This window comes from Martes martes (assembly GCF_963455335.1).
Source record: "Martes martes genome assembly, chromosome: 18".
NCBI lineage: Eukaryota > Metazoa > Chordata > Mammalia > Carnivora > Mustelidae > Martes > Martes martes.
Window position 1 is genome coordinate 12,650,383 of NC_137906.1, and position 27,410 is coordinate 12,677,792.

At 47.3% G+C, this 27,410-nt stretch overlaps 1 protein-coding gene across 2 annotated transcripts in view; it reads right to left on the reverse strand.

Annotated features, from left to right (window-relative positions):
* SDK1 (sidekick cell adhesion molecule 1) overlaps positions 1-27,410 on the reverse strand; it is an 865,094-nt gene that overhangs the window by 261,253 nt on the left and 576,431 nt on the right. The window lies entirely within an intron of this gene.

The following is a 27,410-nucleotide window of genomic DNA, read 5'->3' on the forward strand; positions in this document are numbered from 1 at the left end:
AAGCAGCAACGTCACTCGGAGAACACCTGTCAGGTGTCCAGCCGCTCCCTCCTCAGAGCTGGAAATACATGGCACGACTCATGTTTTTAATTTGACAGTCAGTTGCGTGGGAGCGCCTGTAAGCCTGGCTGAGGCAGCTGGCCGCCCTCCAGCAGGAGCCCTGACTTCCGTCCCACGGCCCGTGGCTGCCTGCCGCAGGTGCAGGTTCAGGTTCAGGTGCTAAGGCCTGCCCCACCCCCGGGCGCCCGCAGCCCTCCCTCAGGAAGCCTGTCTCGGCCTCCTTCCACGTGGGCTCTAAGGACACTTCCCGTCTCCTCTGGGACAGAAACCCCCTCAGCTGGACACCTGGTGCTGGAGTCACCCTGCGGGCCTGCACGGCTCCCACAGAAAGCAGACGCTCAGTCAACGTGAGCTGAACGCCTGATGAGCGGTGAGCTGAAACAGAGACACTTGCCCATGAGACAACGGAAGGAAATCACAGACTTAACACTAGCAAGTGTTTGATTTTCACTCAGTGCCAGATTAGATTCAAAATGATAAGCCTGAAAATAGTGTTGTGTATGTGTGGTCCATGCAACAGACTGAATCCTCCTGTTTTCTACACTACTTCAGGCGTCATTTGATAGAAATCAACTGATTACGTTGTAGTTGGTTTGTTAAGGGATGACGGTGGTGTGTTTAGACGGAGAACTGCCTTAGGCGTGTGAGCCTTTGGGCCTAGGGGAGTTGCTCAAACGGAGAAATGCTATCAGGTACTCGGGCCTTGGCAGAAATTTGGCAAGGCAAATGCATGTCTGTGCCCAACCAGGAATTGCTGGAGAGGCCAAAACCCATTATCTGTCTGTCTGTCTATCTGCCTTACCTTCCTACCTATCATCTATATAACTTTTCCTCTTCCATCAGATGGAAGATAATACAAAGTGTATAGAATTTGGGAGGAATATTATTAAATTTCTCTAATACCTAATAATTCAGTAGAAAGTTGCTGTTCAATGTTTTTCCTAGAAATACAATGTGTGTGCATGCACACACACACACACACACACACAGAGGCAAAGTGTGTAATACAGGAAAATATGAATAATCCCGAGCCAGGCTGTTAGTGATTGTTTCAGGCTATGTTAAGCCTTACCTAGGAATTGCTTAAAATGACTGATTTGTCTGTAAAACACAGTCGACTTTCAAATGTCTGTAAAGACAAGGGCAGCAGGAGTACAAATAATCCCTTTTTCTCCCAGAACGCTAAAAAGTAACAGGGCAGACTTCTCAGAGTTTAGCTCTGTTCTCATTTAGTGGAGGCAGTAAGGGACAAATAAATGAATAGACAGCGGTTACAGAATAAAGAAAAAAAGTAAGTGTCTACACATCTACCAAATGGATAGTTATCCCAAACACACCTGGCCACGCCGGGCTTCTTGATGAAGTGCTCCAAGTAGAAGGTGCATATAGTGTGAGAGGGCCTGTGAGTCACCCTGTGGCTCAGTGCTAAGCTCTTGAGGGCACTTACGTCAATTTCCATAACTTGGAATTGGCCGCAGGGAGAGAGAAGTACAAAGACTCCCTGCTCCACCAGGATCCTTCCCTCATGGCCACAACCACTGGCTTTGCCGAAGAGATGGCGAGATTCGGGGAGAAACAAGGCTCATCCCACCCCTGCCGCTGCCTGAGGGTTCATTCCATTATTTGAGAAATAACCTTGACCCCCTGGGCTCCAAGGGTCACCTCGGCAGAGGGTCTGTAACAGTGAGTAACCAGGGACCGTGAGATTTCCGAGAGACATGTGCCTCACAGACCGGACTGACAGACGGCACACAGAGCAGGCCTGACCGCGGCATCCCCATCACCAACCCCCATGCATGATGGGTTCAAGCTCCACAGGCACTTAGACCACAAAACACACGCACGTTTGGAGACTTCCGAAATGATTTCTTTTTAAAAGTTCAAATGATAGCAGGGGTCTCACTGAAATTCTCAAAAAGCAAGTAGATCAACCATTCAGACTGTATGGACTTTTCTCATCATTCCATTCAGATTTTAATTACCCGACAGGCTGCAGCTGTCTGTCAGCCCACGTCACTGTGCTCCTTGCAGGTTCCCGCCATCAGTCTGCCCTCCAGTGAAACATCAAGGTGATACAGACTTGGGGGAGCACACTGCGTGTGCAGGACCATCCTCGAAGGCCGCCTCCGCCATCAGACCGCTCAGGAACATTGCAGCAGCACGTAGCCTGGGTCTGGGCTGTGGCTGCACACACACCATGTCTAAGTTCCCAGGAGCAGGAAGTGCTCTCAGTGGCTAACCTTATGTCATCCCATCTCTGCACAACCTCGCTGTGACTTCAGTGCCGTCTTCCCAAGTGTGTCTGTATATGTGCACGTTTCTTCATTTCCCGAATTTTTGACATAGTCTGTGCCCGCCCTCCGCTGTCGATCTCAGAAAAGGGAATGTTATAACCATTTAGAAGATCTGACATGATGACAATGAGATGAAATAGCGTAAGAAACTAAGCAGGAACAGAGAAAAGGCAAACACTGTAGTAGCGCAGACAAGCAGCTTCCAGCAGCAACTTACTTGCACCTAATTATGATAAAGGCATAAATGAACTGTGTAATGTGCGCGCTTTAAGCCACATATGAGGAAAAACTGCAAATGGGCTTTCGCTAAATGCAAAACGTGCAGCCACCTCCAGTCCGGGCCTTTGAAATTGCTCCGTACCTTTCCTCAACATCTGGAGGGGGCTCTTCTATCTTTATAATGAGAGCAGGCAGCTTCTGGAAAAGCAGGCACTGCTAAGGAAGGGTGTGAGGTACCGTAGGACAAGCACAGGGCTGCAGCCCCAGAGCAGCCATGAACCACACGTGTCCTCTGCCAGTCACCTCCCAGGCCGTTTTCTCGGCTTGCACAGCACATCAAGAGATGAACAAAACCAAAGACCAGGGAGAAACGTGAGGGAAAATCAAAGAGAAATGGGTAGAGGCCAGCATCGGTCTGGCCCCACATCAGTTTCCCTATTTTAACCACACACAGAGGCGACAAGAACAGATGAAGAGGTGACTGTGGGTGAACTTACCCAGGCAGGTTTCGGGGAGCCGAAGGCTGCTATGACAGCAGCGATACATTCTGGGGGAAATAAAGGATGAGCTTGGGAGCCAGGCAGAGGAGAAAGGCGAGAGGCAGGGAGAGAAACGGGGCGATCCAGAGGAGGCCAGAGGCCTGGAGCTTGGAAAATGGCCCTGAATGGCGGCAGGGGGCTTCCAGGTGATGCCCTGAGGGGCGGCCTCACCCTCATCTTTACCCCTTTCACTGACACAATCCCCCTGGATCAGATTTTGGGCTTAGAGGTGGGGAGGAAGAGCCACCAGAAGAGACCAGGAAGGCACAGCGCGCTTCTGGCTCGGGCTCTCCCCTCCGAGGCTTCTCAGGCCATATCTATAGGGACGGCTGGTGCAGGGCCGAGGCCCATGCTTCTTGTACCTCTCAGCCAAGTCAGTGTACACGTGAAGAAGCCAGGGCTCCCTGCCAGCCCTCTAGTTGCCAAGCCCCTTAGGTTCACCTTCCTCTCTGTGCCCTCGAGCATCTTGAGGCCTAGGCCCTCACTGCCTACCTGGAGGAGAGGCCAGCCAGCCTGCTGGGCCCCTTGGGGCCCGCTGGGGTCCTCGCTCCGGGCTCTGCGTATGGGGTGGGCTTTCTGTCTTCACCCCGCCGACACTCAGTGTGGGCAAGGGCTCCTTCTTCCCTCCCTGCCCTTCCTTCTGGAGAACGCCGTGTTCCTGGATCACATCCTGTGGGGTACAGGTGTCCCGCTTGCTTATCTCTCCACACACAAACACTGATGGCTTATTGGGCACCAGCTTTTGGGAAAAAGAAGTTTTGTGGTCAAATAGAGGAACTCTCCCTCTTCTCAGAGTTCACACTAATGCACATTAGCATACGAAAACAAAATCCGCAAGAAGCAAGGGCAGCTTCCTTTCCTGTGTCCGAGGAAACGCAATTCTGAAGGTGAGCCCCCAGCTCCCCCTCTACACACCAGCCCCATCCACCGAGAACACAGCAGTCATCACAGAGCTCCCTGTCTCTAAACCCTCCGTGATGACACAGAATACACTCCCAGGTCCCTCCAAGCTCCTCTCTCACCTGGCTGGTCCTGCACACTTACTTCCTGCCCTTGGTCCAAGTAAATGGGGCCACTTGCCCAGCTTGCTGCCCCGCCCCCATCCCTCTCCTGGGATGTTCTCCCTCATCTCCAAATCCTACTTCCGCCCAACCTTCAAGGTGCATCTCAAATGTCTCCACAGCCAGATGAATTCTTCATCCCATCCCCTGGGTCTTTTATGTGCACCCAGCCCCAGAGTATTTGTGTCACACACCATCATGGGGGACCTGCTTCAGATGTATCCTACTCATCCTCATATATATGTGACATCTTTTCCCCAACACCTGATAGAAAACTGGGGACAAAACAATGGTCCAGTAAGGAACTGGCTGGCCTGGCCCACTTACCAGGTGGGCCTTGAGGAGGTCACCTAAGTTCTACCGCTGCTGCTTTCCTTAATGGAGGGTGCAGGCATGGCGCCAGGTAAACACGGGTTTGACTCCAGCCCTTCCACAGGCAGCCATGATGGCTGTGTGAGGACACGTACATTCAACTGGATTCATGTTTTATTTACGTGTCATTTCAACTTCTGTCCCAGCAGAAAAATAGACTCCACGGAAATTTCCTGGCTGGGCCATGCTAGCCGCCACAGAACAGGGGGCTGGCATACAGTCAAGGGCGCCGTGTTGCCGAGGCTGCACAGAGTCAGCACAGGAGGAGAGCGGAAAGCCAGGAGAGCCGTGCACGTGAACTCTAGGAGGGAGGATCCATGGGGCACCGAGGAGGAAGCCCACTGTGCCCCATGGCATGTGTCACATTTATGGGATACAACAGGACGTCGATTATCCGGACTAATTGGGGATTTAACGATCCGAATAATCAATTTTTCTGGGTAAGTGCTCATGATGGATTCAAGAGGAGGAATCAACGGCTACTCCGGCAGAGGGGCCAGAGACTGACCTTTCAGGGGCCCTGCGCTCCAGAGGGTGGCACTGAGGACTACTCACAAGGGGAGGGCAACCAGGAGATAAGGCAGCTTACTTCTACTCCTCTCATGCGGATGTGCCCAGATTCCACGCTTGGACACAAAAGCCCCGCTGGGGTAAAGGGCAGACGGCAGAGGCTTGGGAAGGCTTCCATCAGGACGGTGGCACCAACAGAACAGAATGGTCTAGCCAGTTAATATCTCCAGTGACCTCAGAAGGCTCAGGCACCTTCCAGAATGCTAAGGAAACAGACTTCCTGGCCACAAGAACCTGGTCCCTTCTGGCGGCATTCTACTTCGTGTGGCCCTTTTCCCTAAACGCGCAGTCTCCCACACAGACAGCCGTCGGAGGCATAATACAGTTTAAAAATGTGCCTCACAAGAGGCACTTCTGAGCAGAGGACGGTGCTGGGGCGACGCAGCAGCACAGCAGAATAATCGGGTTTTGTTTCGTCTCTGAAACGTTCCGATTCTCTCTCCACTGTGGTTCTGGGCGCCGGAGAGAGAACGAGGTTCAGAGCACTGCACATTCCACCGAAAAATAATGGGACTGTCTGCTGATGCAGCGGGAGGCAGGAGCCGCTCAGACAGCATTGCATTGTTTTCCCCGCGAAGAAACAATGTTCCCACATCAGCATCACCAACAAAGTGAACACTCCTTTCAGATGGTCTTTCAATCCATGAGCGCTTTTATTACTTTTATACATTTTAAATGAACCTTAGCCTTGGCCTCTACTGCCTCTCACATAAAACAGTCACTTCCCCGGGGGCATTAGTGCCCAATGATCCCTACTGCTCATTTATGTTTTCAAGGCTGTGCTGTATTTAACTTTCACTGGAAAGGGGCTGATTTATGCATTAAGAGGTATCTTTAAGCAAGCAAGGTACACAAAAAGATAAAGCCATAGATCTTGCAAATTAAGAGAAGATTCTTTAATCGTTGAACTCCTCTGTAGTAAATTTCGAACTACTTGTACCTAGGACTTGCGTATCTGTTTATTCTAAGACCTAATACAAGCTCATGTTGTGTGGCACCTACAGAGCAAATCCGTGTGTACACCCTTGTTTTCTGGAGGACAGCACACCCGGCACTGCGGGGACCACTCACGTGGCGCCTGCCCTCTAGGCCTTCCCCAGCCTGCCCTGTTCGGGAGAGCCGGGACCCGCTGAAGTATGAACGTGGACTCGTGCTGCAAGGTGGCCAGGCCAGCCTGAGCAGAGGCCACAACGGCAGGATCAGGGGTGGTCCCTGGGATGCGCCCACCCCACCCCTACTCTCCCGGGTGCTCCTCACACTGGCTGACAGCACTCCCCATGGAGCAGATGGGGCATGTGCCCCGTGGCAGAGGCAGGACTGAGGCCGTCTGGTCACCACCTGAGACTCTGCTTGGGAATGAAGTCAAGCTGGAGAGCAGATGAGCCCGACATGGAAAGAAACCCAGTCTGATGAAGCCAAGTATGTGGGCCTAGCTATGTCTCAAGACCACCTGCCCCTGGGCCCTTCTGTTACCTGTGACAAGAAATTCCGTATCTGTTTCTAAAGTGCATTACAGGAATAAATAAACTCAGGGCAACCAAGAAGAAAATGGGCCAAGAAGCAGAGCTAAACGGGCTGCCTTCCTGACCTACTCCCCACCCCTGTCCGGCCGAGCAGAGAAAGACCATGCACATGCAGCCTCGTGTTCTGCTCCTGATGGACCATCCTAGAACTCCAACGTAACCTGCAGCGGTAGAAAGAACATCTACGGAAGCAGGGGACTTCAACCCTCGTCTCTCAATGTGGCTTATTCCTGCTTCACTGCAAGGCATCCACAGAATCATTTTGCTCCCTCCTGGACCCCAAAGGATGCTTTCCTTCCCTTACACCTGCTCTAGATACTTGGGAAGACATGGGTAAAATACATTTCTTATGTATCCACTTACAAAAGAGACATCAATAAGTATATTAAAAGTGATGTGGAGGAAAGGACAATAATCCAATGTTAGCTAAGGTGTGATTAGAGTGTGAGATTAGTGCTGCAGAGTACATGCAGAAAGGGACTGTAGTGGCTGCTTGTGTCGGCCAGACTAGGCATCAGAATATCCTGACATGGCCACCACGCCCTTTAATGGGTTGCTCCTTGTGAATCACTCAGCTATTTCCCTATGACCCACCCATTCTGGGTGACCGGACCTGGGTGGCCATCCCCCCAGCAGCCCATGAAGGGATCTGCCAACGTCACCGAGGCTCATGGAGGCTAACCAGACCAAGCGCTCCTCCTCCTGGATGGAACAAGTCTCCCTTCAGTCCTGCCTTCCTATTGCCACGTGTGCTCGTGCAATGAACATGCCATCACTTGCTGGAGCCCAGAGGAGCGTTTCTTGAAGCCCAGTGTGCCGAGTGTTTTAGACACACGCCTGGCACCCTCTGAGTTAGGAGCAGAGCTCTGTGAGCACCACGCCCAGCTCTGCTCAGCCCTCCCCACACTGCGCCATCATCGTCCCTCCACCTGTCCCACTGACTGGGACCCACGTCTCACTGTACCGCTAGACAGAACCGAGCACATTGTGGGTGCTCAGTGAATGCTTTTCGAGGTACAGAAAACTAAGCGGCAGTCAGAGGAGCGGTGAGAAAGACCGGGAAGCTGTATTAAAGTAGGAGCGAGTACAGTATTAGGGCATCACCCCAAACCCTAAACAAACAAACACTCACCCAAAGGAATGATAAAAATAAGCAATACATACAGAAACACACATTCAATCAATTTTGGTACTATCGAAAACCACACTAGACGCACATGGTACACACAGCTGAGCAGCACGTGACAAGCACTGGGCAACGTGGGGCTAAACCTGGAACATCATAAATGTTACCCAAAGTAGAAGCAAGCTGGAAGAAAACCCTCACTACCTCCACTGCTTGAGTGCTACATCTCTAGGACCCATTTCATTTTGCTAATCACATATTTAAAGAAAAAACATAGAATTACCACTCCTAGGTCTATACCCCAAAGGACTGAAAACAGGGACCAAGACAGATACCTGCACAGGAATGCTCACCGCAGCACTGTTCGTCACAGCCAAGAGCTGGAAACAACCCAAACATACGTCATCAGGGGGAACGCATAAACCGGATCGGGTGCATACAACGGACTAGTGTTCAGCCATAAAAGGAATGAAGTTCTGCCATGTGCCACGGGTGGGTGAACCTTGAAAATGTCATGCTAAGTGAAATAAGCCAGACACAAAAGGACAAATAGTGTATGATTTCACGTATACGAAATATCTGCAATCTGCAGGTTCATAGAGACAGAAGGTAGATTAGGGGCCATGAGGGGTGGCAGGGGAGTAGAGAATGGGTGGTTATTAATATTAATACATAACAGAGTCTGTCTGATGTAATGAAAACATTCTGGAAATGGATATTGGTGATGGTTGCACATAGGAAAGCAGTTAGTGCCACTGAGTTGTACACTTGAAATAGTTACAGTGGTTATGTTCTACATATTTTTAGCACGGTAGAAAAATAATCTATTTACATTTCTGATTTTAGCTATCCTGGTACAAGCACATAAAAATCAAGGTGAAATATAGGAAAGAGATTTAAAATTTAGAGCTAAGCTTGGTAGAAAAAGAAGGGCAAGTAGTATGTGCCAGAAAATAACACAGGTCAAAAGGACAAAGAAGTACCACCTGTGTTCTGTAGGAGTCCTTAACCCGAAAAATTCATTTAAACCAGTTTCAGAACAATAAAACCATGGGGGCAGGGGCGCCTGGGTGGCTCAGTGGGTTAAAGCCTCTGCCTTCGGCTCAGGTCAGGATCTCAGGGTCCTGGGATCGAGCCCCACATCGGGCTCTCTGCTCAGCGGGGAGTCTGCTTCCTCCTCTCTCTCTCTGCCTGCCTCTCTGCCTATTTGTGATCTCTCTCTCTGTCAAATAAATAAATAAAATCTTAAAAAAAAAAAAAACAAAACCGTGGGGGCAATGGCCCAAAGAAACACAAAACCATTCCAGAGCAACACACGTACCATCCACGAATGTGAGAACTGATTGCTAATGAGAATCAGCTCATGCGCAGACAAAACGCAGCCACCACTAGGAAGAGCCAGTATATTAAAAAGCAGGCCTTCATATCCCTGAATTTGAGATAATGGAGTAATCTGAGAGACCCTGTAAATTAAGGAAGTTTGAAGTTATGAAGAACAAATGAAAATTGGAAATTCTAACAAAAAATAGAATGATGTGAAAGAAAAAAGGTAGATTTTGAAAGTAGCAAATAGAAATTCCACAAATGAAAAAATGTAGTCATTGGAATAAAAAATTCATAGGTGAGGTTAAACATCAGATGAGACAGAGCTAACATGAAAATAAAGTTAAATGGAGGAGAGATCAAGGAAGTTTTCCAGAATGTAGCAAAGACAGATAAAGAGATAGAAACTAGGAAAAGGAGGGTAAGAGAAAGCAAGGGGAAAGAAGGAGATCCAATATACATTTACCTAGGAGTTCTAGAAAGGGAGACAACCAAAGACAGAAAAGTAGTTTTCAGAAAAAGGAAAAAAGTTAAGAATTTTGGAACTGCTAAGATGTGATTCCTCGGACTTCAGAAACACGGTGACTGTGAAGTAGGACATAAACCGTGTTGTGAAACTGCAGACAGCAAACACAACCATAGAGAAGGATGACCCGCAAAAGCATAATTGAACTGGCAGATTTCTTATCAGAAAAATAAAGTGGCTAGAAGAAAATAGAGTAACAGCATCAAGGGGTTGAAAGAGAGTAAATGATGAACCGAGAATTTATGAGCATCCAGACTATTATTCAGGATCCAGGGTAAGATCACCTCCAGCAGCATGCAGGCGTGGGCAACAAGTATGCACTGAGGCATTACTTATGATCGAAAAATACTGGAGACCGTTTAAGTGTCCGTATACAGGAGACTGGTAGGATGAACCATGGTGCAGAGAGTGTGTAATGCTGGAAGAAAGGAACAGGGGAGACCTCTGTGAACCGATGTCCAGGACAGTTAATTGAAAGCAAAACAACAGGAAACAAGGTGGTGATGAGTATCTAAGAAAAGAAATGCTTATATTTTTATTGATCTAATTCATATGCCATAGAAGTCACCCTTCAAATGTCCAGCTAAGTGGCTTTTATCATATCCACAAGGTCTGGCCCCCATCAACACTACCTCATTCCAGAACACCTGACTACCCCAGAAGAAACACCGCACCTTCCAGTGCTCACTCCCCACTGCCCCCAAACCCCGGAAACTGCTAACTGACTTTCTGTCTCTATGGGTTTCCTGATTCTGCACATCTCATATCAAGGGATCACACAGTACGTGGACCTTTTTGTCTGGTTTCTTTCATGCAGCCTGATGTTTTCCAGGTTTACCCACTTTGTGCCATGTAGTGGTATTTCCCTCTTTTCTGTGGCCCAATAGTATTTCATTGTGTGGACAGACCACATCTTATTTCTTCGACCATCTGCAGTGGACATCGGGGTTATTTCCACCTTTTGGCTACTATGAATAATGCTACTGAAAACATTCATGTGCCAGTGTTGGGTGAATGCACACTTTCTCTCCTCTGGGGTCTCTACCTAGGAGCAGAATTGCTGGGGCATATAGTTAACTCTATATTGAAATTTTTGAGGAGCTGTAAGTGTTGTCTATACAGCTGCACCACTGTTCATTCCCGCAAGCAGATAGAAGCATTCCAATTTCTCTGGTCATTTTCCATTTTTAAAAAAATCCTAATCATCATCCTAGTAGATGTGAAGTGGTATCTCATAGTGGTTTCATTCACTTGTCCCTAATGACTAATGAGATCAAATATTTTCTCATTTGCTTACTGACCATTTGTCTATCTTCTTTGAGAACTGTTTATTAAAATCCTTTGTTTTTACCTTAGATTGTTTTTTTATTGTTCAGTTGTAAGAATTCTTTATATGTTCTAGACAATAGACCTTACCAGACATATGACTTGCAAATATTTTCTCCCATTCTCTGGTACATGCTTATTTTTGCAAAAAGACACGTCTATGATAGAAAGGATATACCAGGAACTTAGGAACCTGCCTGTGTACAGGGAATGGTTGAGAATGGGGTGCAAGGTACAGATAGAGAAGGGGCAGGGCTTCTCTAAGTGTGTCTTTTTGTATGCTTTTGACTTTTGAACTATGCTGATTTATATTTCCAAAAATATATTATTAAATCAATAGGGACAGAAAAATTTTCCTACAATTGATTCATACCAAAATGAATGAACCTAAATAGATAACAATACACCAAGATAACAATAACCAAATAGATAACACAATATACAGAAGAAAAAAAAATCCAAGAAAGCTTAGAACTCAATATCTGATTGTAATTCTCCAGAGGGTATCTCCTCATAAGCACAAAAACAGGACAAACAAACAAACAAACAAAAAAAACCACAAGAAAGAAATCTTGAATTGTGCTTAGTGACTTTGGTGTAGGTGGTTGTATTAGTATGGCAATTCCACAACAATTTAGTGTGAACTACAGGATTGAGAAAATGAATAAATAAATTAATGCCTTTGGGATTTGGTGTTCTCATTTTTGGAGAAGGGAGATACAAGTATGAAGTGGGGGAAGGGAAGAAAAAATCCTAGGATATCGATACTGAACTGGAACTTTGAAGTCACAGCATTGACTATTAAAACAAGAACTGCTTACATATATATACACATATACATATATGTGTGTGTATATATGTGTGTGTATATATATATATGTAACACAGACATACACAATACACACTTGAAAAGATATACATGATGTAGTTATTACATATCATATATAATAACATATACATATCTATCTATATATACATCTTCTCGTTCTGTCCAGTGAGAGTCTAGAAGCAATAATACCTCAGTAGTAATGAGCACACCTAGTATCCAGATTCCCAGATCTTGGGTTCTAAAGACCACACTCCAAAGGAACCATGGCTTCTTAGAACAATAGCTGATGGCAGGGAAAATTCAAAGCAAGAAATGCTCACAATCAGATAAGAGCATATTGAAAAGATAGAGCAGACACTCTGAATGGACTCTTCCCCTCCCCTGGCCAAACATGGAGCAGTTTGAGTCTCAAAGTGAGTAACTGAAGGATTATATTATAACATATTGTATTAATAAAAGAACCCACAGGCCCCTTCTAAAGGATTTTAAAAGTGGAGGTCTGGAGACGTAAGAGCAGTTCTTTGCAGAAGAGTGCTAACCCAACAAACACAGACAGATGGTGGAGGTTCTGAGCATGGTTGTGGTGGTGCCCAGCTGTCACGGTCATATCTGACTGACGCCAAGAGTCTTCCAGGAATGCTGAGCCACCGCATAGACTACTGGGCGACACAGCAGTTACACAGTGTCAAAGTATCACCGCACAGATTTCTAACTAATTACAGAGGGGGAGTACACCTTCATGTTTGGAGAAATCTGCTGGCCTCCATGTAATCAAATCATCACTCGACCAAAAATCATCAATAATGAGAAAAGTGACACCCAGTCGCTCTGGTGTGGGGCACTGAGATGGGCACAGTATTGCCAGGATGTCTAACCTGAAGCTAGTACAGAGGAAACAGTCGGACACATTCAAGATTGAAGAACATTCTACAAAACAGCTGGTCTGGGCTTTCCGAAAGTGTCCCTGTCGAGACAAAGGGCGAAGGACCTCGCAGATTATGGGGAGAGAGACAGAGGGACGTGAGAACTAATACAGAACTAACACAGAGACTAACATGTGATGCTTAACTGGACACCAGAGCTGAAAACAATCTCTGGTGCTCTTTATTGTTATAGTTAGGGACATTTAGATGTGGACTATATGTTAGATAATAACGCTAAATCAATGCTCAGTTTTAAAGAGTGATAATTCTACTGTGGTTATGGAGGAGAATCCTCGTTCATAGTCCATACATGCTGGAGTATTTAGGGTGGGGGGTGGTCTATGACAAATTCTCAGATGCTTCAGTCTAAAAAAAAGTGGAGGGGGGGACAGGGGGACGGACAGACAGATAGACAGAAACACAGAGACCAACACACAGAGAGAGACATACAGAGACACAGAGAAAGCAGAAGTACCTAGATGCTAAGAATCAGTGAATCTCGGTGCAGGGTATAAGATACATACTTGACTTGTCTTAGACTTCTGCAGGTTGAAATTTCCCAAAATAAAAGAGGAAGAACATGAGTGAGCTGAACTAAAGATATTTTCAGGCTATCCACAGGAATTGACTTCTGGAGGAGGTACTTGTGGGAGAGGGAGGCTGGGGTGTGAGAAGCCGTGAGGAGTAAACCATGTTGGCAAATGTATCTAAACACTAAGTGTGAGAAGTAATTTTGTACATTATTATAACTAACCTGGGGATTAAAAACAGGATAGAACCAACACAGAAGACCACGAAGATAGGAAACCTAGAAGAGAGGTTGATTGCTGTGGAAATTGGGAGAGTCCATTTATATTCAGAAAGTGTTGCCTAATTTTAGACTCCATTAAGTCAATTGTGCATGATAAATATTTGAGGGTAACTGCTTTATAAAATGGAAATATTTATGTAAATTAAAAATCACAAGTGATAGTCTATAGAATTATAGACATGAAAATGTGTCATAAAATAGGAAACCCCGGATTAGGAGTCACCCCAAATTCAGGTTACTGTTTTCTCAGGAAAGAGAGGAGAAGGGATGAGAGAGGTTTGTTTTTCAGTAAAAATACCTCATTTAAAGTGCTCGTATTTGTAACATGTTGGTGGAGTACACTGGTACCAAATTACAGCTTCTTACATGTCTGAAATATTTCACAGTTAAAAATGTTTAGGAAGAATCCACTCAAATACTTTTCAGTTCATGTGGTCAGGCAGAATGTGAGCAAGAGAACTAAAACCCAAGGGGAGACTTTGAATTTGCTCAGACAATTCCTGCAGCTGAGCCTGGCAGAGACCTGGGGGGAGCAGGGTGCTCAGGGTCAGGAACGGCCTCTGGAGGAGTGTCAGCCTGCAGTGACACCTGAGGACATCGACAGTGGACAAAGGCATCAGGGCAGAAGCAGGGTGGCACAAACACAGACACAACACAGCAGGGCGTTCAGACCTTGGCCTATGGTAGGAAGGGAGAGGGTCTCACCAGCCTGGAGGGCGTAGAAGTAGCAGCTCCCTACCTGGAGAGCTTACCCCAGACCACAAGCTGAGCTGTGGGCTTTACCTGCCTTGGTGCTCAGTCTCCCCAGTTGTCCAAGGAGTCACGGCTGCTCCCATCACACCAACAGGGAGACTGATGCACACAAAGGGTGGGTAATTCTCTGCAAGTCACGTGGGATGGGGAAATAGAAGACTTGCACACAGGTTCTTCTGAGCTCAAACAAGTTGTGACCTATAGGTGATGGTGAGGTATTCAAGATCCTTCAACAGAGGAGGGCATGAACAGACATGCCCTGGAAACACCCCAGTGGACGTTTTGCGGCAGAACACCCCTGTAGGGGACTGAGTGTATGATATCAAAAGTAAGGCTGGCTCGCCAGGCCAAGGAGGGGGATTGCCTCTGTCTCCTAGACCATTCTCATGCACTGATTTCTACCTGACGATGCCAGCAAATCTGGGGAGATTACAGGAAAGATGATATTTTAATAAATTTCTCATAATTAAAACCGGAACCAAAAAGAAACCTAGAATTGTGCTATTATAAAAATAAAATGAGGTATATACAAATTGTTCTACCTTCCTGCGTAATTGGAAAACCATTAATGCAGAATTTATGATAATTCATTCAGGGATTAGGCTAAAAAATCTACATTTGTACAAAGATAAATTTTTCTCAGCAAATCAACAATATAAACAAGATGTTAGAGAGTGTAGAACTTCTTTGCACTTATAAATGAAAAATGTTCATGGAAATAAAATCTATTTATTAAAACATGTTCCCAAAGAGCTCTAATTGCTAAGACTTAGTTTGACGATCAAGGGTGACAAGATGCCTCGAACACAATAAAACTAAAATTCTAAATTAGTCATTCAAACTTTTTATGAATTCAGATGACTTATCAGTCAGAATTACTGAGCGCCTACCTGCTCTTTTGTTTCAGAAGTCTTATTTTCTTAAAGAGAATAGGATGTAAAAAGCAAAAGACGAATGATAAAGTTAGAAAACTTATTTGCAATACATAATGTCTAAAACCAATCAAAAATGGGCAAAGTGCACGAAAAATAATTGACTTAATTATCATTGTCTTGTTTTCACAATTACATGCATATATAACCTTTCACATTTTACTCTGAAGTTTTAGAAGCTGGTTAAACAGAATCCTTGGGCAAAGACATGGGAATGAAAAAACACAGGAGGAAAAAGTGTAAGGTTTTCCCAGTTCCACCACTCCTTCTACCTGAAGAAGCTCTGGCACCCAGGTGAGCCCCACAGTGCCCGGCTCCTAAGGCTGCGCTTGGCAGCCAGACCACCAGGCCTTCCAGGGTCGTCCCCAGCCAGAAACAGCCCAGCTCCAAGAATAACAGAGGGACTGGAGCCATGCTCCTCCAGCCATCCCAGGTCCTGCCCCAGCCACAGACGTGCCAGGACTGACTGTACATGCGTGCTGCCAAGCGCCGGCCATCCAAGCTCAGCCCGCCGCCCACGGTCAACTCACCGCCCACACCCACCCACCATGTCCACAGTTGGTTCACCGCCCACGCCCACCCACCATGCCCATGGTCCACTCCCTGTCCACGCATGCCCATGGTTGACTCAGTGTCCACGCCACAGTTGCCACACTGCCCATACTCAGTCAGCAAGCAGCCCACACCTGGCTCGCTGCCTGATCCCACGGTTGGCACGCTGTCCATGCACACCCACAGTCAGCTCGCCATCCACAACCACGGTCACCATGCTGTCCACGCACACCCACTGTTGGCTCACCAACACGCCCACAGTGGGCACGCTGCACACGTCCGGCTCTTCACCGATGCCCATGGTTGGCACGCTGTCCACGCACACGGTAATCACAGCGCTGGTGCACGGGGCAGAGAGCAAAGGGGAGCAGACAGGAAAGGAAGAGCAAAGCGCAGGGAAGGAAGGAGGAGAAAGCAGGGAGAGGAGAAGGTGAGAAAGAGAGAAAGGGAAGGAAGGAAAAAGTTGCTGAGAAGGGCGAGGCGAGGGGAGGTGAGCAAACGTGGCCAGTTCCCTGCGTCCGATCTTCTCCCGCGGTGCTATACAGGAACGCTCACGCACACACACCTGCAAACACACATCGGACAGCGTGGCCACATGGGCGCCGGCATCTGAAGCACATTTGTGGAACATGTAAAGTGCAGGGACGAGAGCATTTTTCTGAAAGGTGGAAACAACTCGACTGTTCATGGACAGCTGAGGGATGAGCGTGGTCCCCACATACTTAGAAGGAAGGGTTCTGACACGTGAAAGGATGAACCTTGAGGACCTGGTGCTGCGAGAAATCGGCCAGACAGAGCACAACTCTTACATGCTTCCACTCCTGCGAGGTGCCCAGAGGTGTCAGAGTCATCAAGAACGAATGCAGGGGGCACCTGGGTGGCTCAGTGGGTTAGGCCTCTGCCTTCAGCTCAGGTCATGATCCCAAGATCTTGGGATCGAGCCCCGCATCGGGCTCTCTGCTCGGCAGGGAGCCTGCTTCCCCCACCTCTCTCTCTCTGCCTGCCTCTCTACCTACTTGCAATCTCTGTCTGTCAAATAAATAAATTAAATCTTTAAAAAAAAAAAAAAAGAATGAACGCAGATGGAGGCGTCAGGGGCTGGGGGAGGCCAGGTGGGGAGTGCATGTTTCACGGGGCCAGGGTCTCAGGTGGGTAGACAAAGACTTCTAGGGATGGATGGAGGGGGGCAGTTGCACAGTGTGAATGCACTTAGTACTACTGAACTGTGCACTTAACATGGTTAAAAAGATAAACTTCCTTATGTATATTTTACTATAATTAAACATTCTTTATTTTAAAAGCAGATGGAGAGGCATTTTGCTTTTAGCCATGAAAGAAAAGAGGCTTCCGATTTATTCCCCCACCTTAACCAGAAAACCGGACAAAATATATGAAACAATGATTTTTAGACGCTGGACCACAGGCCGCATAGAACAGTGATTCCTGAGAGAAAGAAAACGAACGGGCGCCCCAGCTCACTGCCTCAGATCAGTTTCCAGTCCAGCAGGAGGGAACCCAAACAGATCCCACAAGACAGAGTTCAGCATCTTGGGAGCCAGGAAGTCAAAGCCGGTGGGAGCAGAACCCACGGAGGAGCCAGTGTACACAGAGCCTGAGGGATCTGTGAGGGCGGCCCCTCCGGGCTCTGCTGAGTGCTGGGCTGAGCATCTAGGGTCTGTACAAGGTGGGAAACCACCAAGGCCGGGGATTTCGAGGTGGAGGACATTGAAAGGAGAAGAGGAGCAGCAGCACAGCACCAAGAGCTCAACAAGGCCACAGCTCCCACCACACTAGGCACTGGATAGACTCTATCACCAGCAGTAAGAAGAGGATGTCCACAGGGGAATAAAAAGCACCAAAAATGGTAAATATGTTAGCAAATACAAAAGGCTTTTGTTTCTCATTTAAAAAATTCTTTTAAAAATCAAACAGGTTTAGTAAAACATGAGACTAGGACAGCTTTGTAACTAACTTGACCTGACAGTTACAAAACATTACATCCAACAACAGTAAAATACGAATTCTTTTTAAGTGCACATAGAACACTTGCCAATATATTCTGGGTCATAAAACAAATCTCAATAAGTGTAAAAGGATTGAAATCATGCAAAGTACATTCTCTGACCACAAGAGAATTAAATCAGAGGTCAATACAGAAAGCTATCTGGAAAAATCCCCAAATAGTTAGAGTTTAACATCACACAAACAACCCGTGGGTCAAAGGAGAAATTACAAAGGATATTAGAAAATATTTTGTCATGAATGAAAATGAAAACCCAACATATTAAAAATTTGGGATGCACCTAAATCAGTGCTTAGAGAAATAGGTACAGCACTTGTATTAGAAAAGAAGGAAGGTCTCCGATCGGTGATCTAAAATCCACTTTATGCAACTTCAAACACAAGGAACTCTAAGACTGGGGAGGGGGCGGGAGAGGGAGCAAGTGTGCCTGGGACCTTCAGGGAGCTAGCATCTGCCCTCATGATCACTGCTTCACAGTAGCAAGATGGCTGCACTCTCCCCATTTTTACATAACTTGTTCCAGGCAGGAAAATGGGAGAATGGCAAAGTGGTGCTAGCCATGTCTTCCTCTCTTTATTCTAAGCAGAACACTTTCCTGGAAGTCCTACCTAGCGGACTCCCACTAAATTCTCATAAGTGAGAACTCTGTCATATGGTCCTGCCCCGCCGGAAGGGCCTCGGGACTGCACGTTGGGTCAGGCAGCCTACAGTGTTGGCTACATAGGTGAAAGGGCCTGATTAACCATAAATCACATATAAAAGTGAGGGATTAGCCCAATTGTGCCCCATAACCAAACATATGAATCAATTCTTGTAGTGATTATCTAATCAAATCTATGGGTACCAAGCTCCTGACCTACTTTTTATCACGATCTCCTTCCACTACCATATGATTTGTCCCACACCCTTTGGGTATTTTGTGTTATTCTTCTTAACCTATAGTAGAAACTTACACCATATTCAAAGTAAAAACGACAAAAGACTTAGAGGAATGAACAAGCAAACATGCACTGTCAGGGATATGTTGACGATGGACAGGTATGCAAGAAGGATAACATCATTCTGCCTTCGTTTCGGTACGTACCGCACATATAGTGAAGCACGTCTGGTTTTGGCACATTCAATGCCCTGGCCCTACAGGTGTCCAGGAAGATGCTCCCATGAGTCTCCAGGAGACCCTGAGGCCTCGCAAAGCAAAGGAAGGCACAGAATTCCTTTCTGTGACTGGGTCCATCTGGGGAATTTTTTTCCCGGACACTCTGTTAAGGCTCTGTGGGGTGGAGGCCGCACACCCCACCCGCTGGAGGCCCAGTGTTAATGCTCTGCAGAGGCTCTAAGGAGGTTTCCCGACAGACAGACACAGAATCATAGCGTCCCCGCAGTCAGTCACCAAGCTTCCAGGTGCAGACTATGAAGCCCCCAAGCCCAGAAGGCTAAAGGGAAGCTATTAATTTAGCAGGAGTCGGGCACATTTTAAAACTGCTCCTGATTTAAGTTACATGGAGAAGTAAATTAAATTTTATGAAAGCTTTGACTTTTAATACTATCGGCAGTATATTAAAATGTTCTGAAGATTATTTATGGTACATATTTTCTAAAACTGGTCCGACTCCAATGATGGAAAGCATGAACAGCTCCAAGCAGAAGTACTTAAAACCCTCCAAGCCATATTTAGAGTGGGGGACCTTGGGAGACATTGCTTCGGAACTTTCCTTGTCTTTCAGTGAATTTATTCTCGTACCTTAGCCATTGCTGCAGTGGTAGCCATGACGAAACCAGCCAGGATCACCATCAGTCAAGCTTAGAGAGGCCCAGAGAGGAAAATGCCAGGCACACGGCCGCGGGCCACAGGTGGTGCTTAGAGCAGCTCTGCCCCGGGTGCCCCTGCTGGTGTAAACCCCGTGTTCCTAGAGTAGACCACACTTCCCAAAAGATGGCTCAGTCTTACAGAAGCATTGCGGGAATCGGCAATTTATCTAGAGTGCTAACATGGTTTTCTTGCTATCTGAAGATAGAGATTTTTTAAAGAAATCTTAGTTGACTTGACGTATGGGGATAAAATGTTGAGTTATTAACCCCGACTTTAAAATAAGGAAAGGAATAAGTGACCACTTCATAAATTTCAGAAAAATTATACATTTTCCCCTTGCTCTCCGCTTAAAAAGAGCAAGAAACCATGAGGGTTGTGAAATTTTCTCTCCCCATTTGATTCGATTACATCTTTCAGGGACCCACTCAATAGGTTAACCATTCCAGATCATTAGACGAGTAAGAGATGCACCGTAATGGAAAATGAATGACTAAGTGGTTTACGACATAAGGATTAAGAAGTCCATTGAAGGTAAGCCTGTAAAATCCTTAATACCAGCCCAGGAAATCAAAGTTGGGTAAAAAATATCAGCTGGTGACTGGGTGGCCCAGGAGGCAGGGTCAGATGAGTTGAGGGTCGGGATAAGCAAGTGGGGTCATGAGGTCACCACCTTCAGGAGAGGGCAGGGCAAGGCCCCAGCCAGGGGGCAACAGGTGAGAGCTGTGGGCACATTCTGAGTGTCTGTGGAGATGTCCGGAGATGTCCAGAGTGTGACCACCCCTGTGGGCATGAGCTCCAGCTTGGAACGCATGCTCTGTTCCTTCTCCTCTACCAGACCTGCTGAGGCAGGTTTGCAAGAGGAGAGTTAGGCTGGCGAGAGTGCAGGAAGCTGACACCTGGGGGATGTTGAGGGACGGAGGCTGTCCGGCCTGAAGGATCTCGGGAGGGCACAGAAGGCACTTGCAGAGCTGCCTTCTGAGGCAGAGACAGCAATCTTCCTAACAGCCAACTAGCACTGGCAGGCGTCGGCACATTCGTTCTCATGGAAAGACCGTGGGGTACACGTCGGGGGAGCTCAGGGACAGCTAGGTGTCCTGAGGCCTTCCTTCTCACAGCCACCCAACTGGGGACCTGGCAGAGCCGGGCCTGGGTGTCGGATGCCCACGCTCCTAACTGCTTTGCTTTGCTGTCCCTCAACACAGGTGGAACTGGGGCCAAAGCTCAATAAGGAGGGTTGGATTTGGATTCTTTGCAATTAAAACTTTTCTCACAATGGGAACTGTACAAGAGAATTCGAACAATAGCCCCGGAGGCCAGGTTCCATTATGTTTGTTTCCTAGGCAAGGGAACACACCCAGAGAGTTCAAGATGGCCCATGTTCCACATCTGGTAAATGGCAGTATGAGATTAAAACTCAAATCAGCCTGATTCCTAAACCTATATTCTTCCTGCTACAGCCCAAGCTTTTTTTTTTTTTTTTTTAAGATTTTATTAATTTATTTGAGAGAGAGAATGAGAGAGCAAGAGCATGAGAAGAGGAGGGTCAGAGGGAGAAGCAGACTCCTGCCAAGCAGAGAGCCCAATGTGGGACTCGATCCCAGGACTCCAGGATTATGACTGAAGGCTGATATGAGCTGAAGGCAGATGCTTAACCAACTGAGCCACCCAGGCGCCCCAGCCCAAGCTCTTAATGGTGCAGCAGGTGTCCCTGCCATGTAAAGTGGTTTGGCAGAGAAAGCATCGTCCTCAAAAACAACCCAAGATGCCGTTTAATCCAACCCTTTGCTAACAGTTGAGAAGAATTTGAGATCCACAGAGGAGAAGTTGTAGGCCTAAGGTACATGGAAGGGGTGGCTCAGCTGAGGCCAGAACTCAGGGTTCATAACTCCTCAGAAGGTTCCTTCTGTTGCATGGATCGGGATGCACAACTGGGTGACCAGCCGAGGCAGGAGGTCCCCCAGTCCCGTGACTTGTATCCTATCTAGATTCTGCCTCTCCAAAAATGCAACCCAGGGGTTCTGGCTGATTCACCACCAGGGTCCTTTACGGAGTCTATAGCTAGAAGACACGGTACCACTTGTTTGAAATCCCCTTATTGTGACTCCCCAGAAGGTAAAGGGCACTCCCACCCCATTAACTCTGGGCTTGCCATGTACCTCGTGGGAGGAGGCGACAGCGTGCCAGTTCCCAGCAGAGGCCTTCTGAGGCAGTGTGTTTCCACTTGCCCTCTGGAGCTCCTGCCCCCCACCACGAGCAGAGTACAGCCCAGATGGCGGCTGCTCATTCAGCCCATCTTGGCATGAGAATGCATGGCGAGCACAGCCAAGCTCAACGGAGCTCCAGCTGACTCACAGGATCCTTAAGTGAACAATAAACATTGGTCGTTGAATGCCACAGTGATCTGGGGGCTGTGAAGTTACCGCAGCAAGAGCTGACTGGTGCAGAAACTGGTCCATGGAAATAGGGGCTGCCATAACCCAAAGCCCATCAGTTTTGGTCTAGGTGATGGGAAGCCAGAGGACTCTTATGGGAAGTCGGAAAAATGGCAACCCAAGGTATGCAGCGCTGAAACGTTTGGCTCAAAATATCACCTGTGATAACTTAGAAGGCAGAAAATGTACCCGCTAAACCTGTTTCGAGGCAGAACGTTACCTGTGTGAGTTCATTGTTATAGGATGCCTTTACAGCCCATGTAGGAAAGAAATGACCTTCCCCCTACAAAAAATAATTTCAATGCTTTGCAACCACTGAAAGGGAGTGTAGAAAATCCCCAAATTCCAGGACTTGCAGTATTTGAAAATTGTACTATTTCTCAGCAAACCAAGGGTGGTGATCAAGGCACCACCTCCTGGCGAAGGTCGGATTGAAGGCATGGCTGTTACCGGCTTTGCTGGAATGTCCAATTAGCTTAGTGTGGCCCTGAAGAAACTGCTCCGTTGCACAGAATGCTCTAGGGAAAGGCACCCAGAATTTGGTCTCTTGGACGCACCAGGAACTGCAAATACTTGTGCTTGAGTCTGGAGAGAAGCCCCTGGGCTGGAAAGGACTGTGAGCGCTGCAGGCACATGAAGCCACTGGCAGCCATGGCTGGAGACCAAGGAAGTGGTTTCATGAAGCGTGAAACATACTTGAGCATGAATTAAAATTGACTGTGACCATCTGAGATCTAAAATCACCCTTAGCTTCCATCTTTTCTGTGGGTAGGAAACAGGCTAAGAAATCTGTTCGGACCTATTTCTGAGCACCTTCCTAGAGGTAAACAGTAGACTGGGTTCTCCCAGGGGCCTCTTCGAGGACCAGTCCCCGCTCTCTGCATCTCTCAGGGACCTCAAAGTATTTCCCCCACAGGCTATGAGGACTCACACGGATGGCTCTGGGGCTTCCTCCCTTCCTCTTTCTAAATGGGAGTGCTATTGAGCTAGTCTGAACCTTGTTTTAACATAAATATGGGAGTGGGGGGTGGGAAAGGAGGGGAGGAAGCAATTAACTTGCCCTTTGGTTCATGAGAAGGTGGGTCTAGAGGAGTTGTATATGGACATGCTGTGGATCTTGACGCCGACACTATAAATTTATACTACACGTAGGCTGTCTTGAGGCCAGGATGAGTGTATTTCCACGTGGGAGGAGAGTGAACGCCTGTCCACGAGAGGGCAGAGTGTGGCAGGCTCGGTCCTGTGCTCAACACCACTCCTCAGGTCCCCGCCCATGTGGTTTCCCCAGCAGGCAGGGGCTCCAGCCCTGCCACGTCTACTCTGGCCTTGGGCACTTGGCCCACTTGGACAATGGGAATAGGAGCTGAAGCGACAGCTGGCCAGTAATCCCCAGCAGAGGCTTTAGGAGGCATCGTGTGTTTCTGCTCACCCTCTGGAGTTTCTACAGGGAAGAGCACATGACCCAGAGAATGGCTGCTCCACCAGAGCCTGGGTCCCCACATAAGAAGTACTGGCTGAGTTGAGCCAAGCCTGGCCAAGCCCAACAGAGCCCCAGCCGACCGGAAGACCCACAGTGAGAAATACACGTTCACTGCCTGAACATCTGCAGATTATCTGTTACCACAGCAAAAAACAACAGATATAAGACTCAGACACAATAACCCCAGACCCGGGGGCACCTGGGTGGCCCAGTGGGTTGAAGCTTCTGCCTTCCGCTCAGGTCATGATCCAGGGTCCTGGGATCGAGCCCCACATCGGGCTCTCTGCTTAGTGGAAGCCTGCTTCCTCCTCTCCCGCTCTCTGCCTGCCTCTCTGCCTACTTGTGATCTCTGTCAAATAAATAAATAAAATCTTTAAAAAAAAATAACCCCAGACCCCAGGCTACCTGGAGAGGCTCGGTGTTATCTTCCCTTCTGATTTTTTTAATTCAGCAGCTTTATTCAACAGAAATTTAATCTAAGTCACACACATAACTTTAAATCTACTGGTGGACACGATGAAAAAATTAAAAGAGGTAAAAAGCTTACAAATACATTTTATCTCACCCAGCATATCTAAACTATTATCATTTAAACATGTGATTGACACCAAAACTTTCTTTTGGAACTAACTCTTCAAAACACAAATGCACCATGCACTAGCAGCAGACGGCAGCGTGGACGAGCCACATTCTGACGGCTCAGCAACCACACGTGGCCAATGGCTATCACGCTGGATGGCCCGGGTCTACAGAATGGCTCTTCATCCTGATTGGAACTTCCACAGTGAAAAGAAACCAAGGCACAGAATTCTGGTCCCAGGTCAGCGGCCAGTGGTCTCTGGGAATCTGAGTGAGAGGCAGGTCTGGGCGTGGTCTCAGAATGAGGGAGGAAGCTATCTTCCAAGCCTCTTTCTGCTTTGAGCGCTCAGGAAATGTCAAACCAACACAGACTACCCAATCAGTCAGGGATTCTTGGTAAATGATAGAAAACTCCTCAGGCTAACTTAGCACAAGCCAGGAAGAAGGTGGGGGAGGTTGCCTGGAAGGTTCTCAGGAGCTTACAAAACTGGAAAGAGGCTGGCGGGCAGGTCTTGGTAGACAGGCCAGCAGGAGCTAAGCTCTCTCTGCAACAGCACCCTATCTTCTTGTGGGAAGAGTCTGGCAGGTTGCTGGTGGCACTGCTGTGGGATCTGTCACCTTTGGACACCACCACAGTGAGCTCAGAAGTGGCCATGGATGCTTTAAAGGAGCTCAGCCATCTCTCAGTCTTTGTGTAACCCATGCTGTCTCCAGCATCCTGAGAATCCAGGGAGATGCCTGGTCCTGGAGGCCCAGGGCCAGGATGGGGAGAATCACCATCCTTTAAGACTCACTGCCATTGTCGCCAAAGTGAGGGCCTTGTGGACAGGAGGCGCCTGTTCTCCTAGTAAGAAGTTTGCAGAAATTCAATGAAACACTCTTATATCATTCAGCTTATATCATTATATCATTCCGCTGGATTTTGGAGGCAATGATTAGACTTTACTTTCTGTCTCCATTCTTAGAAGACTTCAAGGAACCAAGAGCGGTTTGTGGGCTTTTTAAAAAAAAATTCAAGGCCCAGAGGACAACAAGGGCTCTGGGAGATTTTGTCAGGATCCTTAAAGTATATCAACATGTCTCCCTTAAAAATTAGTGGTAGCACAGGGCCCCTGGGTAGCTCAACTGGCTAAGCGTTCGACTCTTGACTTTGGCTCAGGTCATGATCTCAGGGTGGTGGGAGGCTCTGTGCATGGAGCCTGCTTGGGATTCTCTCTCTTGCTCCCTCTGCCCCCTCCCCACTCTCTCCCTCTCTAAATAAAAGAGAGAGCGAGAAATCAAATTTCAATCAAATTCAAACTTCTTAAAGTTGTGGCAATTTTCAGAAGTATGCATAGAATCATTTTTAGATAAAATGAAAAAAAAAAAACCAAAAACAAACAACCCTAACATGAACATGGCTTATATAGAATAGAATGAGAAGAGAATGAGTCAAAAGAGGTGCGAACCCTGCCAGTCGTGCACCAGTAACTTACGGGGGAAAACACCGCTTCTCACGATACATGTATTCTTCCTCCCGGGAATTTTTGTTCCTCTGTACAATGCAAAATTGAAATCTACTGCTCTGCAAGTCCTGATAACCCCAAATTAGATCTCCACTAGAATTCTAAGATCCTGTTCCTGTATAATTTATCAACGTTGTTTCTACTGTGGTGATACTGCTATTGTTTTGCGATGATACACTGTACAAAATGCCGTTATCAAGGAATTACATTCTGTGAACAGTGAACACAGTAGCAGTCTGTTAATGCGGCACCATTGATTTATTCGATACATTTCTCTCTGGGCTTTCAAAAGCCTCTGTCAACCCACTCTACACCCGGGTGTATATTGGCGTAAGCCCTCCAGAGGCCGGGTGCAGTACGTGCCCCGTGCTGTAGCAGTAGAGGCGGGGCTGTGGGATGGGGCAGTGTTAGAACTGCAGCATGGGATTAAGGGATGGGTCATTCTCATTCGGAACAAGAATTATCTCCACAGTTTTCACAACAAAGAGCCCTGTGAGGACAACCTGGGAACAGCTGTAGAGGTAGGACTTCCTCCTTTATCAGCTGGGATCTGTGCAAGTCAGGCAGAAGGCACAGCGTCTGTTATTTTCTGATGAAAAGAGAATCAAACTTCAAGCATCCATTTCAAGAGAGCACATCCAAGGCCTCCCTAATCTGCTGGACTCCTTTTGGCTGAATCATCTATTTCTTTTAAATACCCTTTGGAAAGTATTTGTACAGCTTTCGTGTTAATGTGGTAAGACCTACATCATTTAATTGTCACTTTTTCCCCCCGTAGAACAACCCGACAGAGCAAAGAAAGAGATCGCCAAGTGTAGGTGAAAATTTGCAGGTTCCTACACCAGCAACAGACCTCACATCAGTTGCTGGGGGGAAGAAGGGAGTATTCAAATGCATTTTTTTAGTTGTTTAGGTTTCAAAACAGCTGTGTGAACAACTGTTGATTGCTACCCCATGATGATATTTCATGCCAAGGAGATTTATCCCCAGCCATAACTTGGAGAAAGAGAAAAGAAAAGGTGTTATAACTAATATGATGTACAATATGGAGAGTGTTCATCTGCATAAAGAGTCCTCAGGACCGGTGGGGGGGGGGGGATGACAACATGCTTTCTTGATTTGTTAAATAACCAAACAAATACATCTTATTAGTAATAGCAACCTTGGCTCTGGGCATTTCTGACGAATTAATGAGCAACTGACATTTACAGCCCATGGCAAAATTCTTCTAGCCTTTTGGAAACCCCTAGGAAATGCCCTAGGCGGGCCTTGATCATGATTGTTTAATTATCATTACTTCTCTGAGTGGGGAGGACTGTTCTGGTGCTCACTGGTGCCTAGGGGTCCTTGCCCTGAAGCCCTTTCTGGGCACTTGGGGCTGCCCTCCTCAGCCTCCTTGTGAATCGTTGGGACCACGTGACAAGGCGTGGGCAATGTAATGGAAACAGAGAGGGCATCATCATTTCAGGACTGAATTATCGAAAGCCCAAGGAGTGTCCGGTCACTCTTGTGACCTGCCACAGGTAGGGGTGTGCTTGGGATAAGGGAGACACAAGATAGAGGCTGCCCGATCCTGGAGTCACCGTGTGGCCCCGCGCCCCCGCAGTGGGCTCTGTGGGTAAGAATTAAACCTCGTGTGTGAAATCACTCAGATTAAGAGCCTTGTCTATTTATTACTCAAAGTTTGGATTACAAATGCATCGCTCCGGCAAACATATTTGCCCATCCTCAGTGGTTTCCCTTCAGACCAGGCTGAAATCTACTTCACAGAAGCGATTTTGCTTTGTACCCCAAGCGCCACTTGTGGGGGAGGGGCAGGTGCCAAAGACATGCAACCCGAAC